Source organism: Numida meleagris, chromosome 2 (genome assembly GCF_002078875.1).
Source record: "Numida meleagris isolate 19003 breed g44 Domestic line chromosome 2, NumMel1.0, whole genome shotgun sequence".
Lineage (NCBI taxonomy): Eukaryota > Metazoa > Chordata > Aves > Galliformes > Numididae > Numida > Numida meleagris.
The window spans coordinates 9617889-9629755 of record NC_034410.1 but is presented as its reverse complement, the minus strand read 5'-3'; the positions used below and the strand labels follow the sequence as shown (position 1 = coordinate 9629755).

At 48.6% G+C, this 11867-nt stretch overlaps 2 long non-coding RNA genes across 3 annotated transcripts; both read left to right on the top strand.

Moving 5' to 3' along the window:
• On the top strand, positions 41–9233 carry LOC110394650. 2 transcript variants are annotated; one of them, XR_002435774.1, is made up of 3 exons: positions 41–4609; positions 7672–8925; positions 9018–9233. It is a non-coding gene; the product is annotated as an uncharacterized LOC110394650 (long non-coding RNA). The 2 variants fall into 2 exon arrangements; XR_002435773.1 differs by lacking the exon at positions 41–4609 and having other exon boundaries at positions 7232–8925.
• LOC110394651 lies at positions 9373–10797 on the top strand. Its single transcript, XR_002435775.1, has 2 exons — positions 9373–9436; positions 9576–10797. It is a non-coding gene; the product is annotated as an uncharacterized LOC110394651 (long non-coding RNA).

Genomic DNA, 11867 nt, shown 5'->3' with positions numbered 1-11867 from the left:
GCTTTCTTTTGTTTGGAGGCACAGACCTGGACCCAGTGCTCTGGCTGCCACCTGCCTTCTAGCTGTTTTCCACACAAAGGACGGTAATCCTAGATATCCCTTGTATTTGCCAAACTGCAGATCTAGAGACTGTAGGTACACTTCCATCAAGAGGTAGAACAGGCTGCCCAGGGAGGTGGTGGAGTCATGGTCTATTGGGGTTTACAAGAAACATGAGATGTGGCACTGAGGGATGTGGTTGGTGGGCATGGTGGTGATAGGTCTACTATTGGACTAGATGATCTCAGTGGTCTTTTTCAACCCTAATGACTCTATGATTCTAAGTGAGGCACTGTGACTGCTTGTAGCCATGATCATCTCTTGCAGAGCTAGTGAGGGTTTATTTTCATGTGCCTAGGGGCTGCTATAAGCAGTGAACATTTGAAAGCATGGATTGCCATCTCAGTGTCCAAGGGGGGGGGGGGGGGAACTGTAGGAAGAACTTCAGCTAATGGCTGCTCTGATGGCTTGTTCTTGCTCTCTCCGTGACAGATTATTTATGAACTTTGTTTTTCTGATGCAAACCACCTTCCCATGCCATCTAGTGCAGGGTAGGCAGGGAAAAGCTAAGAGAGTCTTGAAGAATGAGGCTTTTTTCATTGCTGGGAGGATTTCAAGGCAGTGTTCTCCCCTGTGTGGAGGTGTTTGGGCTGGCAGCAATGGGTGCATTTGCTGAACATCCGTCTGTCCCAGGCAGAGCAGGCTCCAGTGGGATACTTCGCTGACACTGAGGTGGGAGGGCCATTCCTTGTCAGGGCTTTAAAATCCAGTTTATGAAACATAAAGTGAATATGGTTGAATTGCAAACTGTTGCAAAGTTCTTCAGCCAGTAAAAGAGAAGAGACAACAAGATTTATGATGCCCTCAGTGTTTTGACATTTATTTCTGGAGTGTGTACTATAGAAACAAAAGAGAATATCTCTTCAACCTTAAGAGTGACTTTTGGTCGAAGATGTATAATAGTAACCTAACACTTCTAATGCCTTTTGACTGCATCTGAGAATACTTTGCTGGATGGAGAAGTTGCTATCTCAAAGTGTTCTTCAAGGACCAGGAAATTAGCCCTGTCTTATAAATACACTTCTACTGCATTAAACCATTGGCAAATGCAGCATAGCCATTCTAAACTAATTTGTCTTAAGTGGGCATCTGATGGCTCAGTTTATCTGAACTTGGTCATTTGGATATGGCTCAGCTGCTGTCCAAAGGAAATCATCAGGATGCCTCTGCCAATCCTTGCACTCAGCTCTGCTCTGTGACTGCATGAAGGAGATCTGAGCTAACCCAGCTGAGCTGCTGGCTCACAGAGAGCACCACGGGGTCAGTTACTGCACGCTGCCTTTCCCTGGTGGCAGCTGAGTCGAAGCCCGGAGCTCTGCGAGGAAAGCATTATTCGCTTAGGAGAATGTCTTTCAAAAGAAACAGCCACCGATGTCACTACACCAGCTAAGTGCCTCTCAACCACCTTTATTTAATTCCATCTTTTAAAAGAAGAAAAAAATAGTGGATTAGGCAGAGCTAACACATTTTCCTGCTAGTTGGAGGATACTGATTCAACATTAAATTATCAGTGTCAATTCTACGTGGCTATGCAATCTGTTTTTTCCTTAGCAAGAAAGCTGTAGGAAAATATTCATCAGCTCCTTTTCTATATTTCACAATATTTAAGAGATTTTCTGGTTACACAAATACTCTTGGGCATGAATTCAGTGGCAGCCTGGCAGCTCAGCCATCCCCCAGCTCCCAGCCGCGTGCTCTCCGCACTGCTGCTCCCTGCTCTGCTCTGTGGGAGGCCTGAAGTGAACCATCCACAAGATGTCAGCTTCCACTCAGAGAGATGCCGACGCCATTTGTAGTTCACAGTGCAAAAAGTCATTTCAAGGCGCTTTGCCGAGAGCCCTGCAGTACGTTCTCATGAGCAGATACCCTAATGAATGCCATGTACCATACTGCCTATTGCCGGAGAGACAGAGGCTGTACTGTGGGAGCTTTAATCATATTAGAATCACGAAATCACAGAATCACTTGAGTTGGAAGGGACATTTAAAGGCTCTCTGGTCCAAGTCCCTGCAATGAACAGGGATGCCTCCAGCTCCATCAGATGCTCAGGGCTCTTATCAGGCCGTAACCCAACCTCAAGCTGTGCAGCAGAGGTCAGATTGGTGCTGCTGGGCTCCATCTTGGCAGAACGTAAGAGGGAATTTCCAGGTCTCTCTGGGCTGTTGTTACTTTTGGTGAGCTGAGCTATAATTAGGCTTTCAAGAAGACTTGCCAGGAAATTGGAGCTGAGCTAGCAGGAGCTCCCTAGGCTATCACTGGGGCAAGGCTACTAGTTATGGCTGTGGGGTGACAGGACTTTCATCTTCTTGTATAAGGATAGCGTGGCTGGAGGATGGGATTTTAATGGGGGCATGTAGGGCATCTAGTAGAGATAGGATTAGGCCAACTATCCCTGTGTTGTAGTGTACCACGTGGCTGGGAGTAGAGCCTAGCCGGTTTCCATCTAGGTTAAGGTTTGGGGGTTCATCAGTTTCCTAAAGCTGAGGGGTGGGGATCATGTTTCCAGGCTGGTTGATCTAGAATGACAGCTTCCAGGTGGCATGGGGTACACCTGGATCTGTGCTTATGTGCATGCAGCTATCTGGGGTCAGTGGCTCCACGCTGCAATTTGGGGTAGCTTCAGTCATGGGGCCTTATGGGCTAATGAGCCTGGGGTTGGGCTGCAAGGTGACATTCATCTCAGAACAGGGATTGTTTGGGCTTCCCATAGCAGCATTTGGGCTGGCATGGTGAGGGGATTCCTGTTACACCAGCCTGGGTTCATGCAAGGAACAAGCTCCAGCAAGGCTCCAGCTCCTGGCTGTTGTAGCCCACCATGAGAAGATGAGCACTGTTACTTGTTGAAACAAAGCATTTAGGAAGTTTAACACGTTTTATTGGATAAAATAATTTTCTAAATGAACTGTGCAAGCTTGAAATACTGGATCTATATGTACATGAACCTCAGTAACTCATCCTGAGGCTTTACAGTCTTTCTGTATCTGGTCATTAAGGTTTCCAAACCTTAGCTATCCTGTCCCTGTAGAGCTGCATATTTTCACAGCATGAAAAGAGTTTAATAAATGCCACTGGAAAAAAAGAAAAAAGGAAAAGCTGGGCCTTCACTGGTGAGAGATAATGCAATGAGTGGTGAAGGACTCGCCGTGGGAGCTGCTGCCTGGATGTCTATGGCATTCATTATGCAGCTGATCCAGATCATGCTGGTTCCTTCTGGCCTTCGGTCTACACATCCCCACAGAAACACCCCCTGTGCCGCTCTCTCAAGCAGATGGCTGGGCAGATGAAGAGCAGAGATGTGCTACTTCAGCAAGTGCCTTGATGGTGCCAGAAATTTTAAACAGCGAGTTGGAGGGGGGGAAATGTGCAAGAAAAGTGCAACAGAACAGACTGAGTCTTCCAAGCGAGGAGCTCCGTGTTGGAGGGATGTGCGGGATGGCAACTGGGGTGGGAGCAAGCTCTGCAGAGTGGTAGATTGACTCCAACTGAAGGAAAAAGAGGAAATGGAAAAGTGTGACCTGACGTGGGAAGGCCTGGGCTGGCCCCTGCCGTGACAAGTGCTGTGCTGATCTCTCGCTGACGCGGGTGGTGGGGAGCTGGTACTGCAGCCATATGTTACCTGAGGATAACACCACCACTTGAGAGTCGCCTTAAATACTGTGGCACAGAGGACACGTAAACATCCCAGACAAGTGTGAATTTTGTTCCATCAGGTGGGAAAATTGAAGTGACAGGGAAGGGAGCTGAGAAGAGGGCTGGTGGCTGGGATGGCAGTGATTTTAGCAATGTCTAGCGGAAAGAAAAGGATACCGACAGGTCGGGGGGAAGCAGGGATACAGAAGGGCTTTGTATCAGCTGAGAGAGGAAAGCCCTGTGTGAGTGCTGTAACACAGGGGATTGTCATGGAGTTGGGAGGACGGTGACTTGTAGGCAATTGCAAGGCTCGGAGCGGCAGGGGAGGTGATGTCTTGCATAAGGCACCGTCAGCACTTTAAACCCACGTCCATTAATAAATACCACAGCGCTGAAAGCATTCTGCTGCTTATCGGCATGAGGGGAGCAGTGACCTTTCCACTTTCTTCCCCTCTCCCCGGGAGCCTGATGGGCTGCGATAACCCACTTAGCAGGCGCGTGGGCGGCAGGTGATGGCGTCAGAGTGACGAGGGAGCCCTGCTCATGCCATCTCCTTCGCGCTACATTACTCTAAAAATAAATGCTGCCTCACGTCGGAAGCTGCTGACTGTGCCTGGGCTCCTCCCGGCTGCTCCTCTCCCCGGTGTCTGTCAGAGCCACTCTCTGGCAGCTGATGCTGCTTCTGAAACCTCTGAGGCACTGGGGAGGATGGCTCTGCGTGGTGGGGAGCTCTGGGCCTGTCATCAGGGGGATGCCAGCGATGAGGGCACCCACGGCAAGCAGCTCCTCTGGGGGCCCAGCTGGAAGGCAGGATTGGCCTGATCCTAAACTGGCACCACTGGCGATGAGCTGTGAGGTGTTCACAGCACATCTGGCACAGGTGAGTGGATCCATGCTGAAGCATCTTCGCTGTGGCACTAGTGCAGGCATGCGGCTGGCCTAGCACAGCCATGGGGCTTATTTCTACGTGGTGGTTGAAGGATGGCATTGGATCCCTAGTGAAGTCCCACCTGGAGTACTGTGTCAGGGTCTGGAGACCCCAGCAAAGGGAAGGTGTGGAGCTGTTGGTACGGGTCCAGAGGAGGGCCGCAAAGATGCTCAGAGGTCTGGAGCACCTCTCCTATGAAGAAAAGTTGAGGGATCTGGGCCTGTTCAGCCTGGAAGAGAGAAGGCTCCTGGGAGACCTCATTCCGGCCTTCCAGTACTTAAAGGAAACTTAGGAGGGAAATCAATTTTTTATGTGGTTAAATAGTGATAGTACAAAGGGGAATGGTTTTAAACTAAAAGAGGGGAGATGTAGATTAGATGTCAGGGAATTTTTTCACTGAGAGTGTGGTGAGGTGCTGGCACAGCTGCCCATAGAGCTGTGGATGCCCCATCCCTGGAGGCGCTCAAGGCCGGGCTGGATTGGGCCCTGTACAGCCTGGCCTGGTGCCTGGTATAGTGGTGGGCAGCCGTGCCCATTGCAGAGGTTTGGAACAGGATGATCTCTGAGGTCCTTTCTAACCCCAAGCCAGTCTGTGATTCTGTGCAAGACCCACAGCTCTGCTGCAGAGCTGAGACACCAGGCAGCAACATGGGTACCCGGGCTGGACTCACAGCTCTGCTGGTTTGGCCACCAGGCTGGAATGCCCCTCTGGCTGGGGACAGGGAGGTCAGGATCAACTGCTTCAGCTGTGCCAATTAGCTACAAGTTAATCTATTTTAAGGAATTGTTCTTCTACCAATTTATTCATTTGTAATTTTGCTTTGAAGTTCCAGCAGCTTTATTCTTTCCCTAGAAATTGCACGCTGAGGGAGCAGAGAGCCAAATAACTTGCTGAAATCAATAGTGGCAGTCTGGTTTCTGCAAACACAAACATGAGAAGTTAACAAGAACAAAACAAAACATAAAACCCAGGAGGACCATGTAAGAAAAACACACGTGCCATCATCTCCCTTGCTCTCCTTGTGGCTCAGAGCTGCACAGTTTGTGTCCAGGCTCGAGGTGGGACCATCCAGCCTGGGATCTGCTCTGTGTGTCTGACACCTGCTGGGGTGGAAGGAAGATGGAGCCAGGAATTCCTCAGGGGACCCAGCTCACAGACAGAAGGGGCAATGGGCACGCACCAAAACACAGGAAATTCCACTTAAACATAAGAAACATCTTCTTTATCTTTTTTATGGTGAGGATGGTCAAACCCTGCAGCAGGTTGCCCAGAGAGCTTGTGGAGTCTCCATCCTTGGAGATATCCAAAACTTGACAGAACGTGTCCATGAGCAAGGCCATGTGGCACACAAAAACGCACATCTTTGAAGCAGGCCATTTCTAGTGTTTTTTCCTTTGAAGACCCCACTGTCAGGTGAGATGGATGCCCCACCTTAATTCACGTGCAATAAAGTGGCATGTTACCCTCAGCTATATGAGTTAGGGATGAATTAAAGAGGAGCTTCTTTTCTTTATGTGGGTGCTGACTTCCCCTCAGTGTCACCCGCCTGGCTCTTGTGACCAGAACTCTTTCTGATAGCGGCAGCTATAAGTCATCCAAACCATGTCTGAAATTTTCTTGTGCCTTGTTTCCAGGTGAGTTCAGGCCATGGCATGTTGCAGTGAAATTGTGACCATTTCCAAAATCTGATACCATAAGAGAAGACCACAGCTTCTCACAACGCTCTGGAAAAAGAAGCAAGGAACATTGTGGGGCCAGAATTTGAAGACATTCCTGAATTCATTAAAATGTCCTCCTGTACCACTCTACAGAAGAAGCTGCTATAGGAAATCTTCATATTTCATAGCTTCTTCCCACAGAGACTACATCAGATTGTATGATATACTGAGAGCAGTAGAAGAATAAGGACAGAAAATGCTCGTTCTTCCAGAACCTCAGTTTCAGTGTTGGAAGAAAGGCCTTGGCAGAGCCCTGAGTGGAGTGGAGGGGAGTTTACTCCTGTTGTCTTTTCTCCAGTACCAACGTCAAAGCCAGCTCCTTGCATCTTACCTGAAGCTGCAGTGCTGCCACATCCCCACAGCTGCCCACCTGTTGTCCTGGGCAGACACCAGGGTGCCAACCCACAGAGTCACAGCAGGGTTTGGGTTGGAAGGGACCTTTAAAGATCTTCTGGTGCAGGAGTTTAGATTGGAACTTGTCACCACATGAGGCTGAGCAGCTCATTGCCTTTCAGGGTGATGAGTCTTTGACCTTGGTATTCCCATAGTAACACACTAGCAAATTCACACCAAGGTTCCAAAATATCTTGATGAGGATTCACAGGAATAATAGATCAAACCCAAGAGTAAGCATCTTGAAGTTGAAACTGAGCAGTTATGCAAAACATACATAGTCACAACTTGTCTTGGCTTTTTTTTAGCAACAGGATGAGAGAGAATGGCATCAAGTTGCACCAGGGGAGATTCAGGTTGAATATTAGGAAAAATTTCTTCTGCAAAAAAAGTGGTTGGGCACTGGAATGGACTGCACAGGGAGGTGGTGGAGTCGCTGTCCATGGAGGTGTTCAAGAAACGTTTAGATGTGGCACTGAGGGACATGGTTTAGTGGGAAATATTGGTATGTGGATAGTTGGACTGGATGACCTTGAGACATTTTCCAACCTTGGCGATTCTGTGATTCTATGATTCTTTTCAAAGGGAAGAAGTGGTTTGAAACTCTTGTTTTGTCAAGTGAAGAAGACAGGAGGGAAGGCTTGTTAGGTCCTAAATGCCTCCTCTGTGCCTGCAAGAGGTGCACATAGGAGGAAAACGGTGAGGATGGGAAGTGAGTAGGAACACAGCATTTTGGGGATACTATTGGTGCCCACAGCAGCTCTTGGGGAGCCAGCGGAGCTGGAGGGAAAACTGCAGCAGAGGTGGCATCCATGTCCCATGGGCACAGGCTCCCAGCCCTTTCTCCTGAGTGGCATGCTGCTGCAATTACAGAAGTGTGGCTTTTTCCTTACACCTTGCAGGGCAAAAAAATCTCAAGTCTGAAGAAGCTAAACTCAATGATGAGAGCAGTCCCCCCAAAGAGGAGAACATTTCTCACCACATATTTGAAGAGAGCAGCTACGGAAGCAGATCTGACTCAGCCCAGCAAGGTGGTGATCAGGAACAGAGAGTAAGAACAAGTGTGAATTAAAAGAGGCTCAGTGTATTAAACAGCAGGCATTTCCCTAGCATAAATATCTTGGTACCAAACACTGGCAGGGCTTTGATTTACACGAAGCAGTGACACTGGACCAAGCACATCTTTAGGACATTGCAGAGGGATATACTGTCCCACCCCATGGTGTGGAAGGCCATAAGGACCTGCTTTGCTTGGAAATCCCGATTGTTTGGGTCCAGTTCCACCACAGGAGCTCCACTGACTGCATTGTCTGTAAGGCAATGGCTGGGCTGGGGCTGGTGCAGCTGATACCCAGCAGCACACCACAACCCCTGTCTGACAGTGGCCTTATTTTGTCTGGCATGCTTTTCCTTAACCAGTATAGGAGAACGCAGGCACAAGTAGTAACTTTTTTGTCTCCTTTTGTATTTTTTTAGTGCATTGTGAGAAGAAAACTGCGCTCCACATCCTTTCCATTCGGTGTTTCAGGCACTAGAGGGCAGAAGAAAGGAGCCGGGATGCTCGCAGCGAGACCCGGCTCCTTTCTGCCGCTGTCTCAGGGCAAGAAATCAATCTGGAAAGGCTTTTCCCTCTGCCCATCACCAACGCGCATCAAGGGCTCCATGCCTCATTAGCACTATTAATGTTTAATAGTGAAATGTTGCATCTCGGATGCAATACTACACGGAGCAAGTCTACGTGCTCGTCTGCAGCGGCAATGCAGCACGATGGGCTCAGAACATAAAGTGGGAATCTGTGGTTTCTGCAGTGTGGGAAATGACCCCATGTGATGTGGAGTGGGTTTCCTCTCCTGCAGTGGCACTGCTGCCAGCTGGCACTGCTGGTTTGCGGCTTCACAGCATGGGAGAGGAAAGTGGAGGGCACAGGGCTGGTGGCAGAGCCAAGTCAAGAGCCAGGAAACACCAGAAGATGGGTTTTCCCATTAAAATCAGTGCTGTTCTGGTGCTTTCAGGGAGCACTCACCCGGACACCTCATCACATGCTTCTCTCTGCCAGAGCAAAGCTGTCCAAGAAGCACCCGGCTGTGGCACTGAGGATTAAGCCCTGCTACCAGCCCCAGCATCCCGCTGCCTTCTGTGGGAGGAGAGCAGAGCATGTGAGCTCGGCACCGCATGTTCAGTCGCCTAATTGGCAAATAAGACTCAAAGTATTCTTCCTTTTAATTTGCCATTTGGTTTGTCCTTGCAGGGACTCCTTCACTGGGCTGAAGCGATCTGCCAGCTGTGTGCATCGGAGAGAAACCAGATCACTCAAGTTTGGATGAAACTGTGCTGAGAAGGGTTTTTACTGGTTGCCACACTTTGAGGCCATTTACTCTCTTTTCCACTGAGGAAAACAGATATTTCATATACTGACAGTAAAAAAGGACTCCAAAAGTATTAATAAATGTTATGCTGGCCAGGACACCATTTGTGGAAGAGCTGAGATAGTGATAGGATGAAAGGAAATGGCTTTAAGCTGTGACAGGGGAGGGTCAGGTTGGATATTAGGAAAAATTTCTTCTCTAGAAGAGCAGTGGGGCATTGGCACAGACTGCCCAGGAGGTGGTGGAGTCAATGTCCCTGGAGGTATTCAAGGAAAGGATGGATGTGGCACTGAGGGACATGGTTAGTGGGCCTGGTGGGGATGGGTTGACAGTTGGTCTTGGTGATCTCAGTGGTCTTTCCATCATTATTGATTCTATGATTCTATTCTATTCTATGATTCTATGATCCTCGACCTTGGTTCTGCTGATCATCCATACAGACCCACCACCTTGGAATGCTGGTATGCTGCTATCTGCATCCTGAGGTTAATTTAGCAGCAGTGCAGTGCTCCATCCTGGCCCTAGGGAAGAGGAACAGGAGAACAGCATCAAGGGAGAAGTGTGTGCTGCACCTGGAGCCTTCATCACATTTGCACAGACAATCCTGCACTGAGGCTGGGCTGTTGCATTAGACTTTGCTTAGGTCAAAGGAAAATTAGGATTATTCCTCAAATAACAAATCTTTAAGAAAAAATGTCTATCGTAAACTGTGAGCAGAGTAATTCAACCATCCAAAGTGAAATGACTGCAGGAGGCATCCAGGCTGGGGTTATAGCATGACCTCAGCAAACACTCAGAAGGATGAATAAGTCATTGAGTATTTCACCCAGGGCAAAACATACCTTCCCCTAGCAGGGAACTTATCAGGAGTATGAATGTAAATAAAGAGATGTGGGACAGTGTAGCAGAAATGCTAAGTCACAGCTTGAAGCAGTGATTGAGCACCTGGTGGGAAGGTAGGGCCAACCCAGGGAGCTCAGGTGTATGTAATGCAGCTGAGTGACCAGACGGGATGGAACCAGGATCCACCCCTTCCCAGACCTCATTTAAGGGTTGGCAGTGGAGGAAAAGGTTTCTTGCTGGACATGAGTCCTTCCAAGGCTGAGCAGACTTTTTTTCCTTTGTTTCTGTGTCCACAGCTGCTGCATTTGAGCACATCCTCACCTGCTGCAGCCTAGGACTTTGTTACTATGCTGTCATTGCTGCGCTTTCCATTGAGTTACAGGCAGTCATAAGAAATGATCCTCACTTAGAGGGGATGAGTGATTCCTCCTTCAGTGGCAACAGCCATTTTCAGGCATAAGGTGTCTGTATTCAGTCCTGTTGGCATCAGCCACTGAGTGCCCTGTTTGCTCTGTACAAATGTGCAAATGTGTTAGAGCTTTAGGTCCTGTGGGTAAGAAGTTTCCCCTTTACTTCTGGTATAGGGCATTAGAAGTACCAAGTTACTTGTAATCAGTGCAAGCACTGCAGGAAAATGGTTAAGAGTGCAATGTCTCCTGAGATCACTCTATAGGGCAAATGTACATCCTTCTTATAATTTCTGGAGTCTATGAAGTCACGGGGTCCTCTTCATGTTCGTCAGAATAAACCAGTGCTTGGCTGGTCCTAAACTTCTCCATGAAATATTTTGGGTAATAAAATACCTGCACGTTCATTCTACCTTTTTGGTTCAGCTGGAAGCTCTTTCGGACAGATATCTTATTCTCCCTACTCCCTTATCCTCAACTCAGAGGATTCCTGATAAGGTGGTTACATGAAGGAGGATGGAATAGGCTGCTTTGATCTGTATTTCTTTTGCAATTTTGCTGTTCCCAAATCCCTTTGTTGCACAGTGTAAGTGTTTCTCTGGATCTATGCCAAAGCATGCACGTAGCCCTGACTACAGGGGTATCATCCGGACCAGTACGCTGGCACATGGCTAGGTCTAACCTAGCTGCAGCATGTCTAGCTTGTGAAAGCCATCATCATGGTTTGTTGTAGAACAGTGTACTTCAGAACACTACAGAAATGCAACCTGGATGACTAGCATATGTTTGTTGGGGAAAGGGGAACAAGGGGTGCTTGGGCCCTGCCATGCCAGCAGTCCTGGTGGTGGTGCTTCCCTGGTGAGGAGATGCTGGTGGTAGTCATTGGCAGCACCAGGGCTGTGTGCTCTCAGCCCTGAGCATCCACAGTCCGTGCTGCCTGGCCCTGCCATGGCTGGCAGTTTGGCCTTGTGGGAAATGCCAAGAAAAAATTCCAGCTCTTCTTCATCTTCACATTCTTCATGCTTGGCACTGGTGGGGTTGCTGCGTGGCCCAATGGCTCCTTCAAGCCATGTAGCTCAGCACTGCTACGCTGGGGGCTCCTTCTGCGAAAGACTTCAAGGAGGGGGAAGTCTGTATCTCTGAGCAACCGTCACCATTTCTTTTTTTTTGAAAGCTAAAGATAGATTCCATATGGGCTATGCACAGTATGGTCTGACCATACATGCCAGGGATCTTTCCTTTCAGCCATTTTCCAGGCAGCAGTAGACCCACAGAAAGAGATCATCGCAGTAATGGACTTGCTCTTCCAGCAGACTTGTCCATGAGTGCACTGGGTGGCTTTTCTGGCAGGTCAGGATAACAAATATCCTTTTATTTATCGACTATACTTCACTAATCGGATCTGTTAGTGCAAGTTGTGCAGGGCAGTGGGGAGGTGAGTTTGAGGACTGCTGAGTAACTCTCATCCCAGCTTGGAAAGCC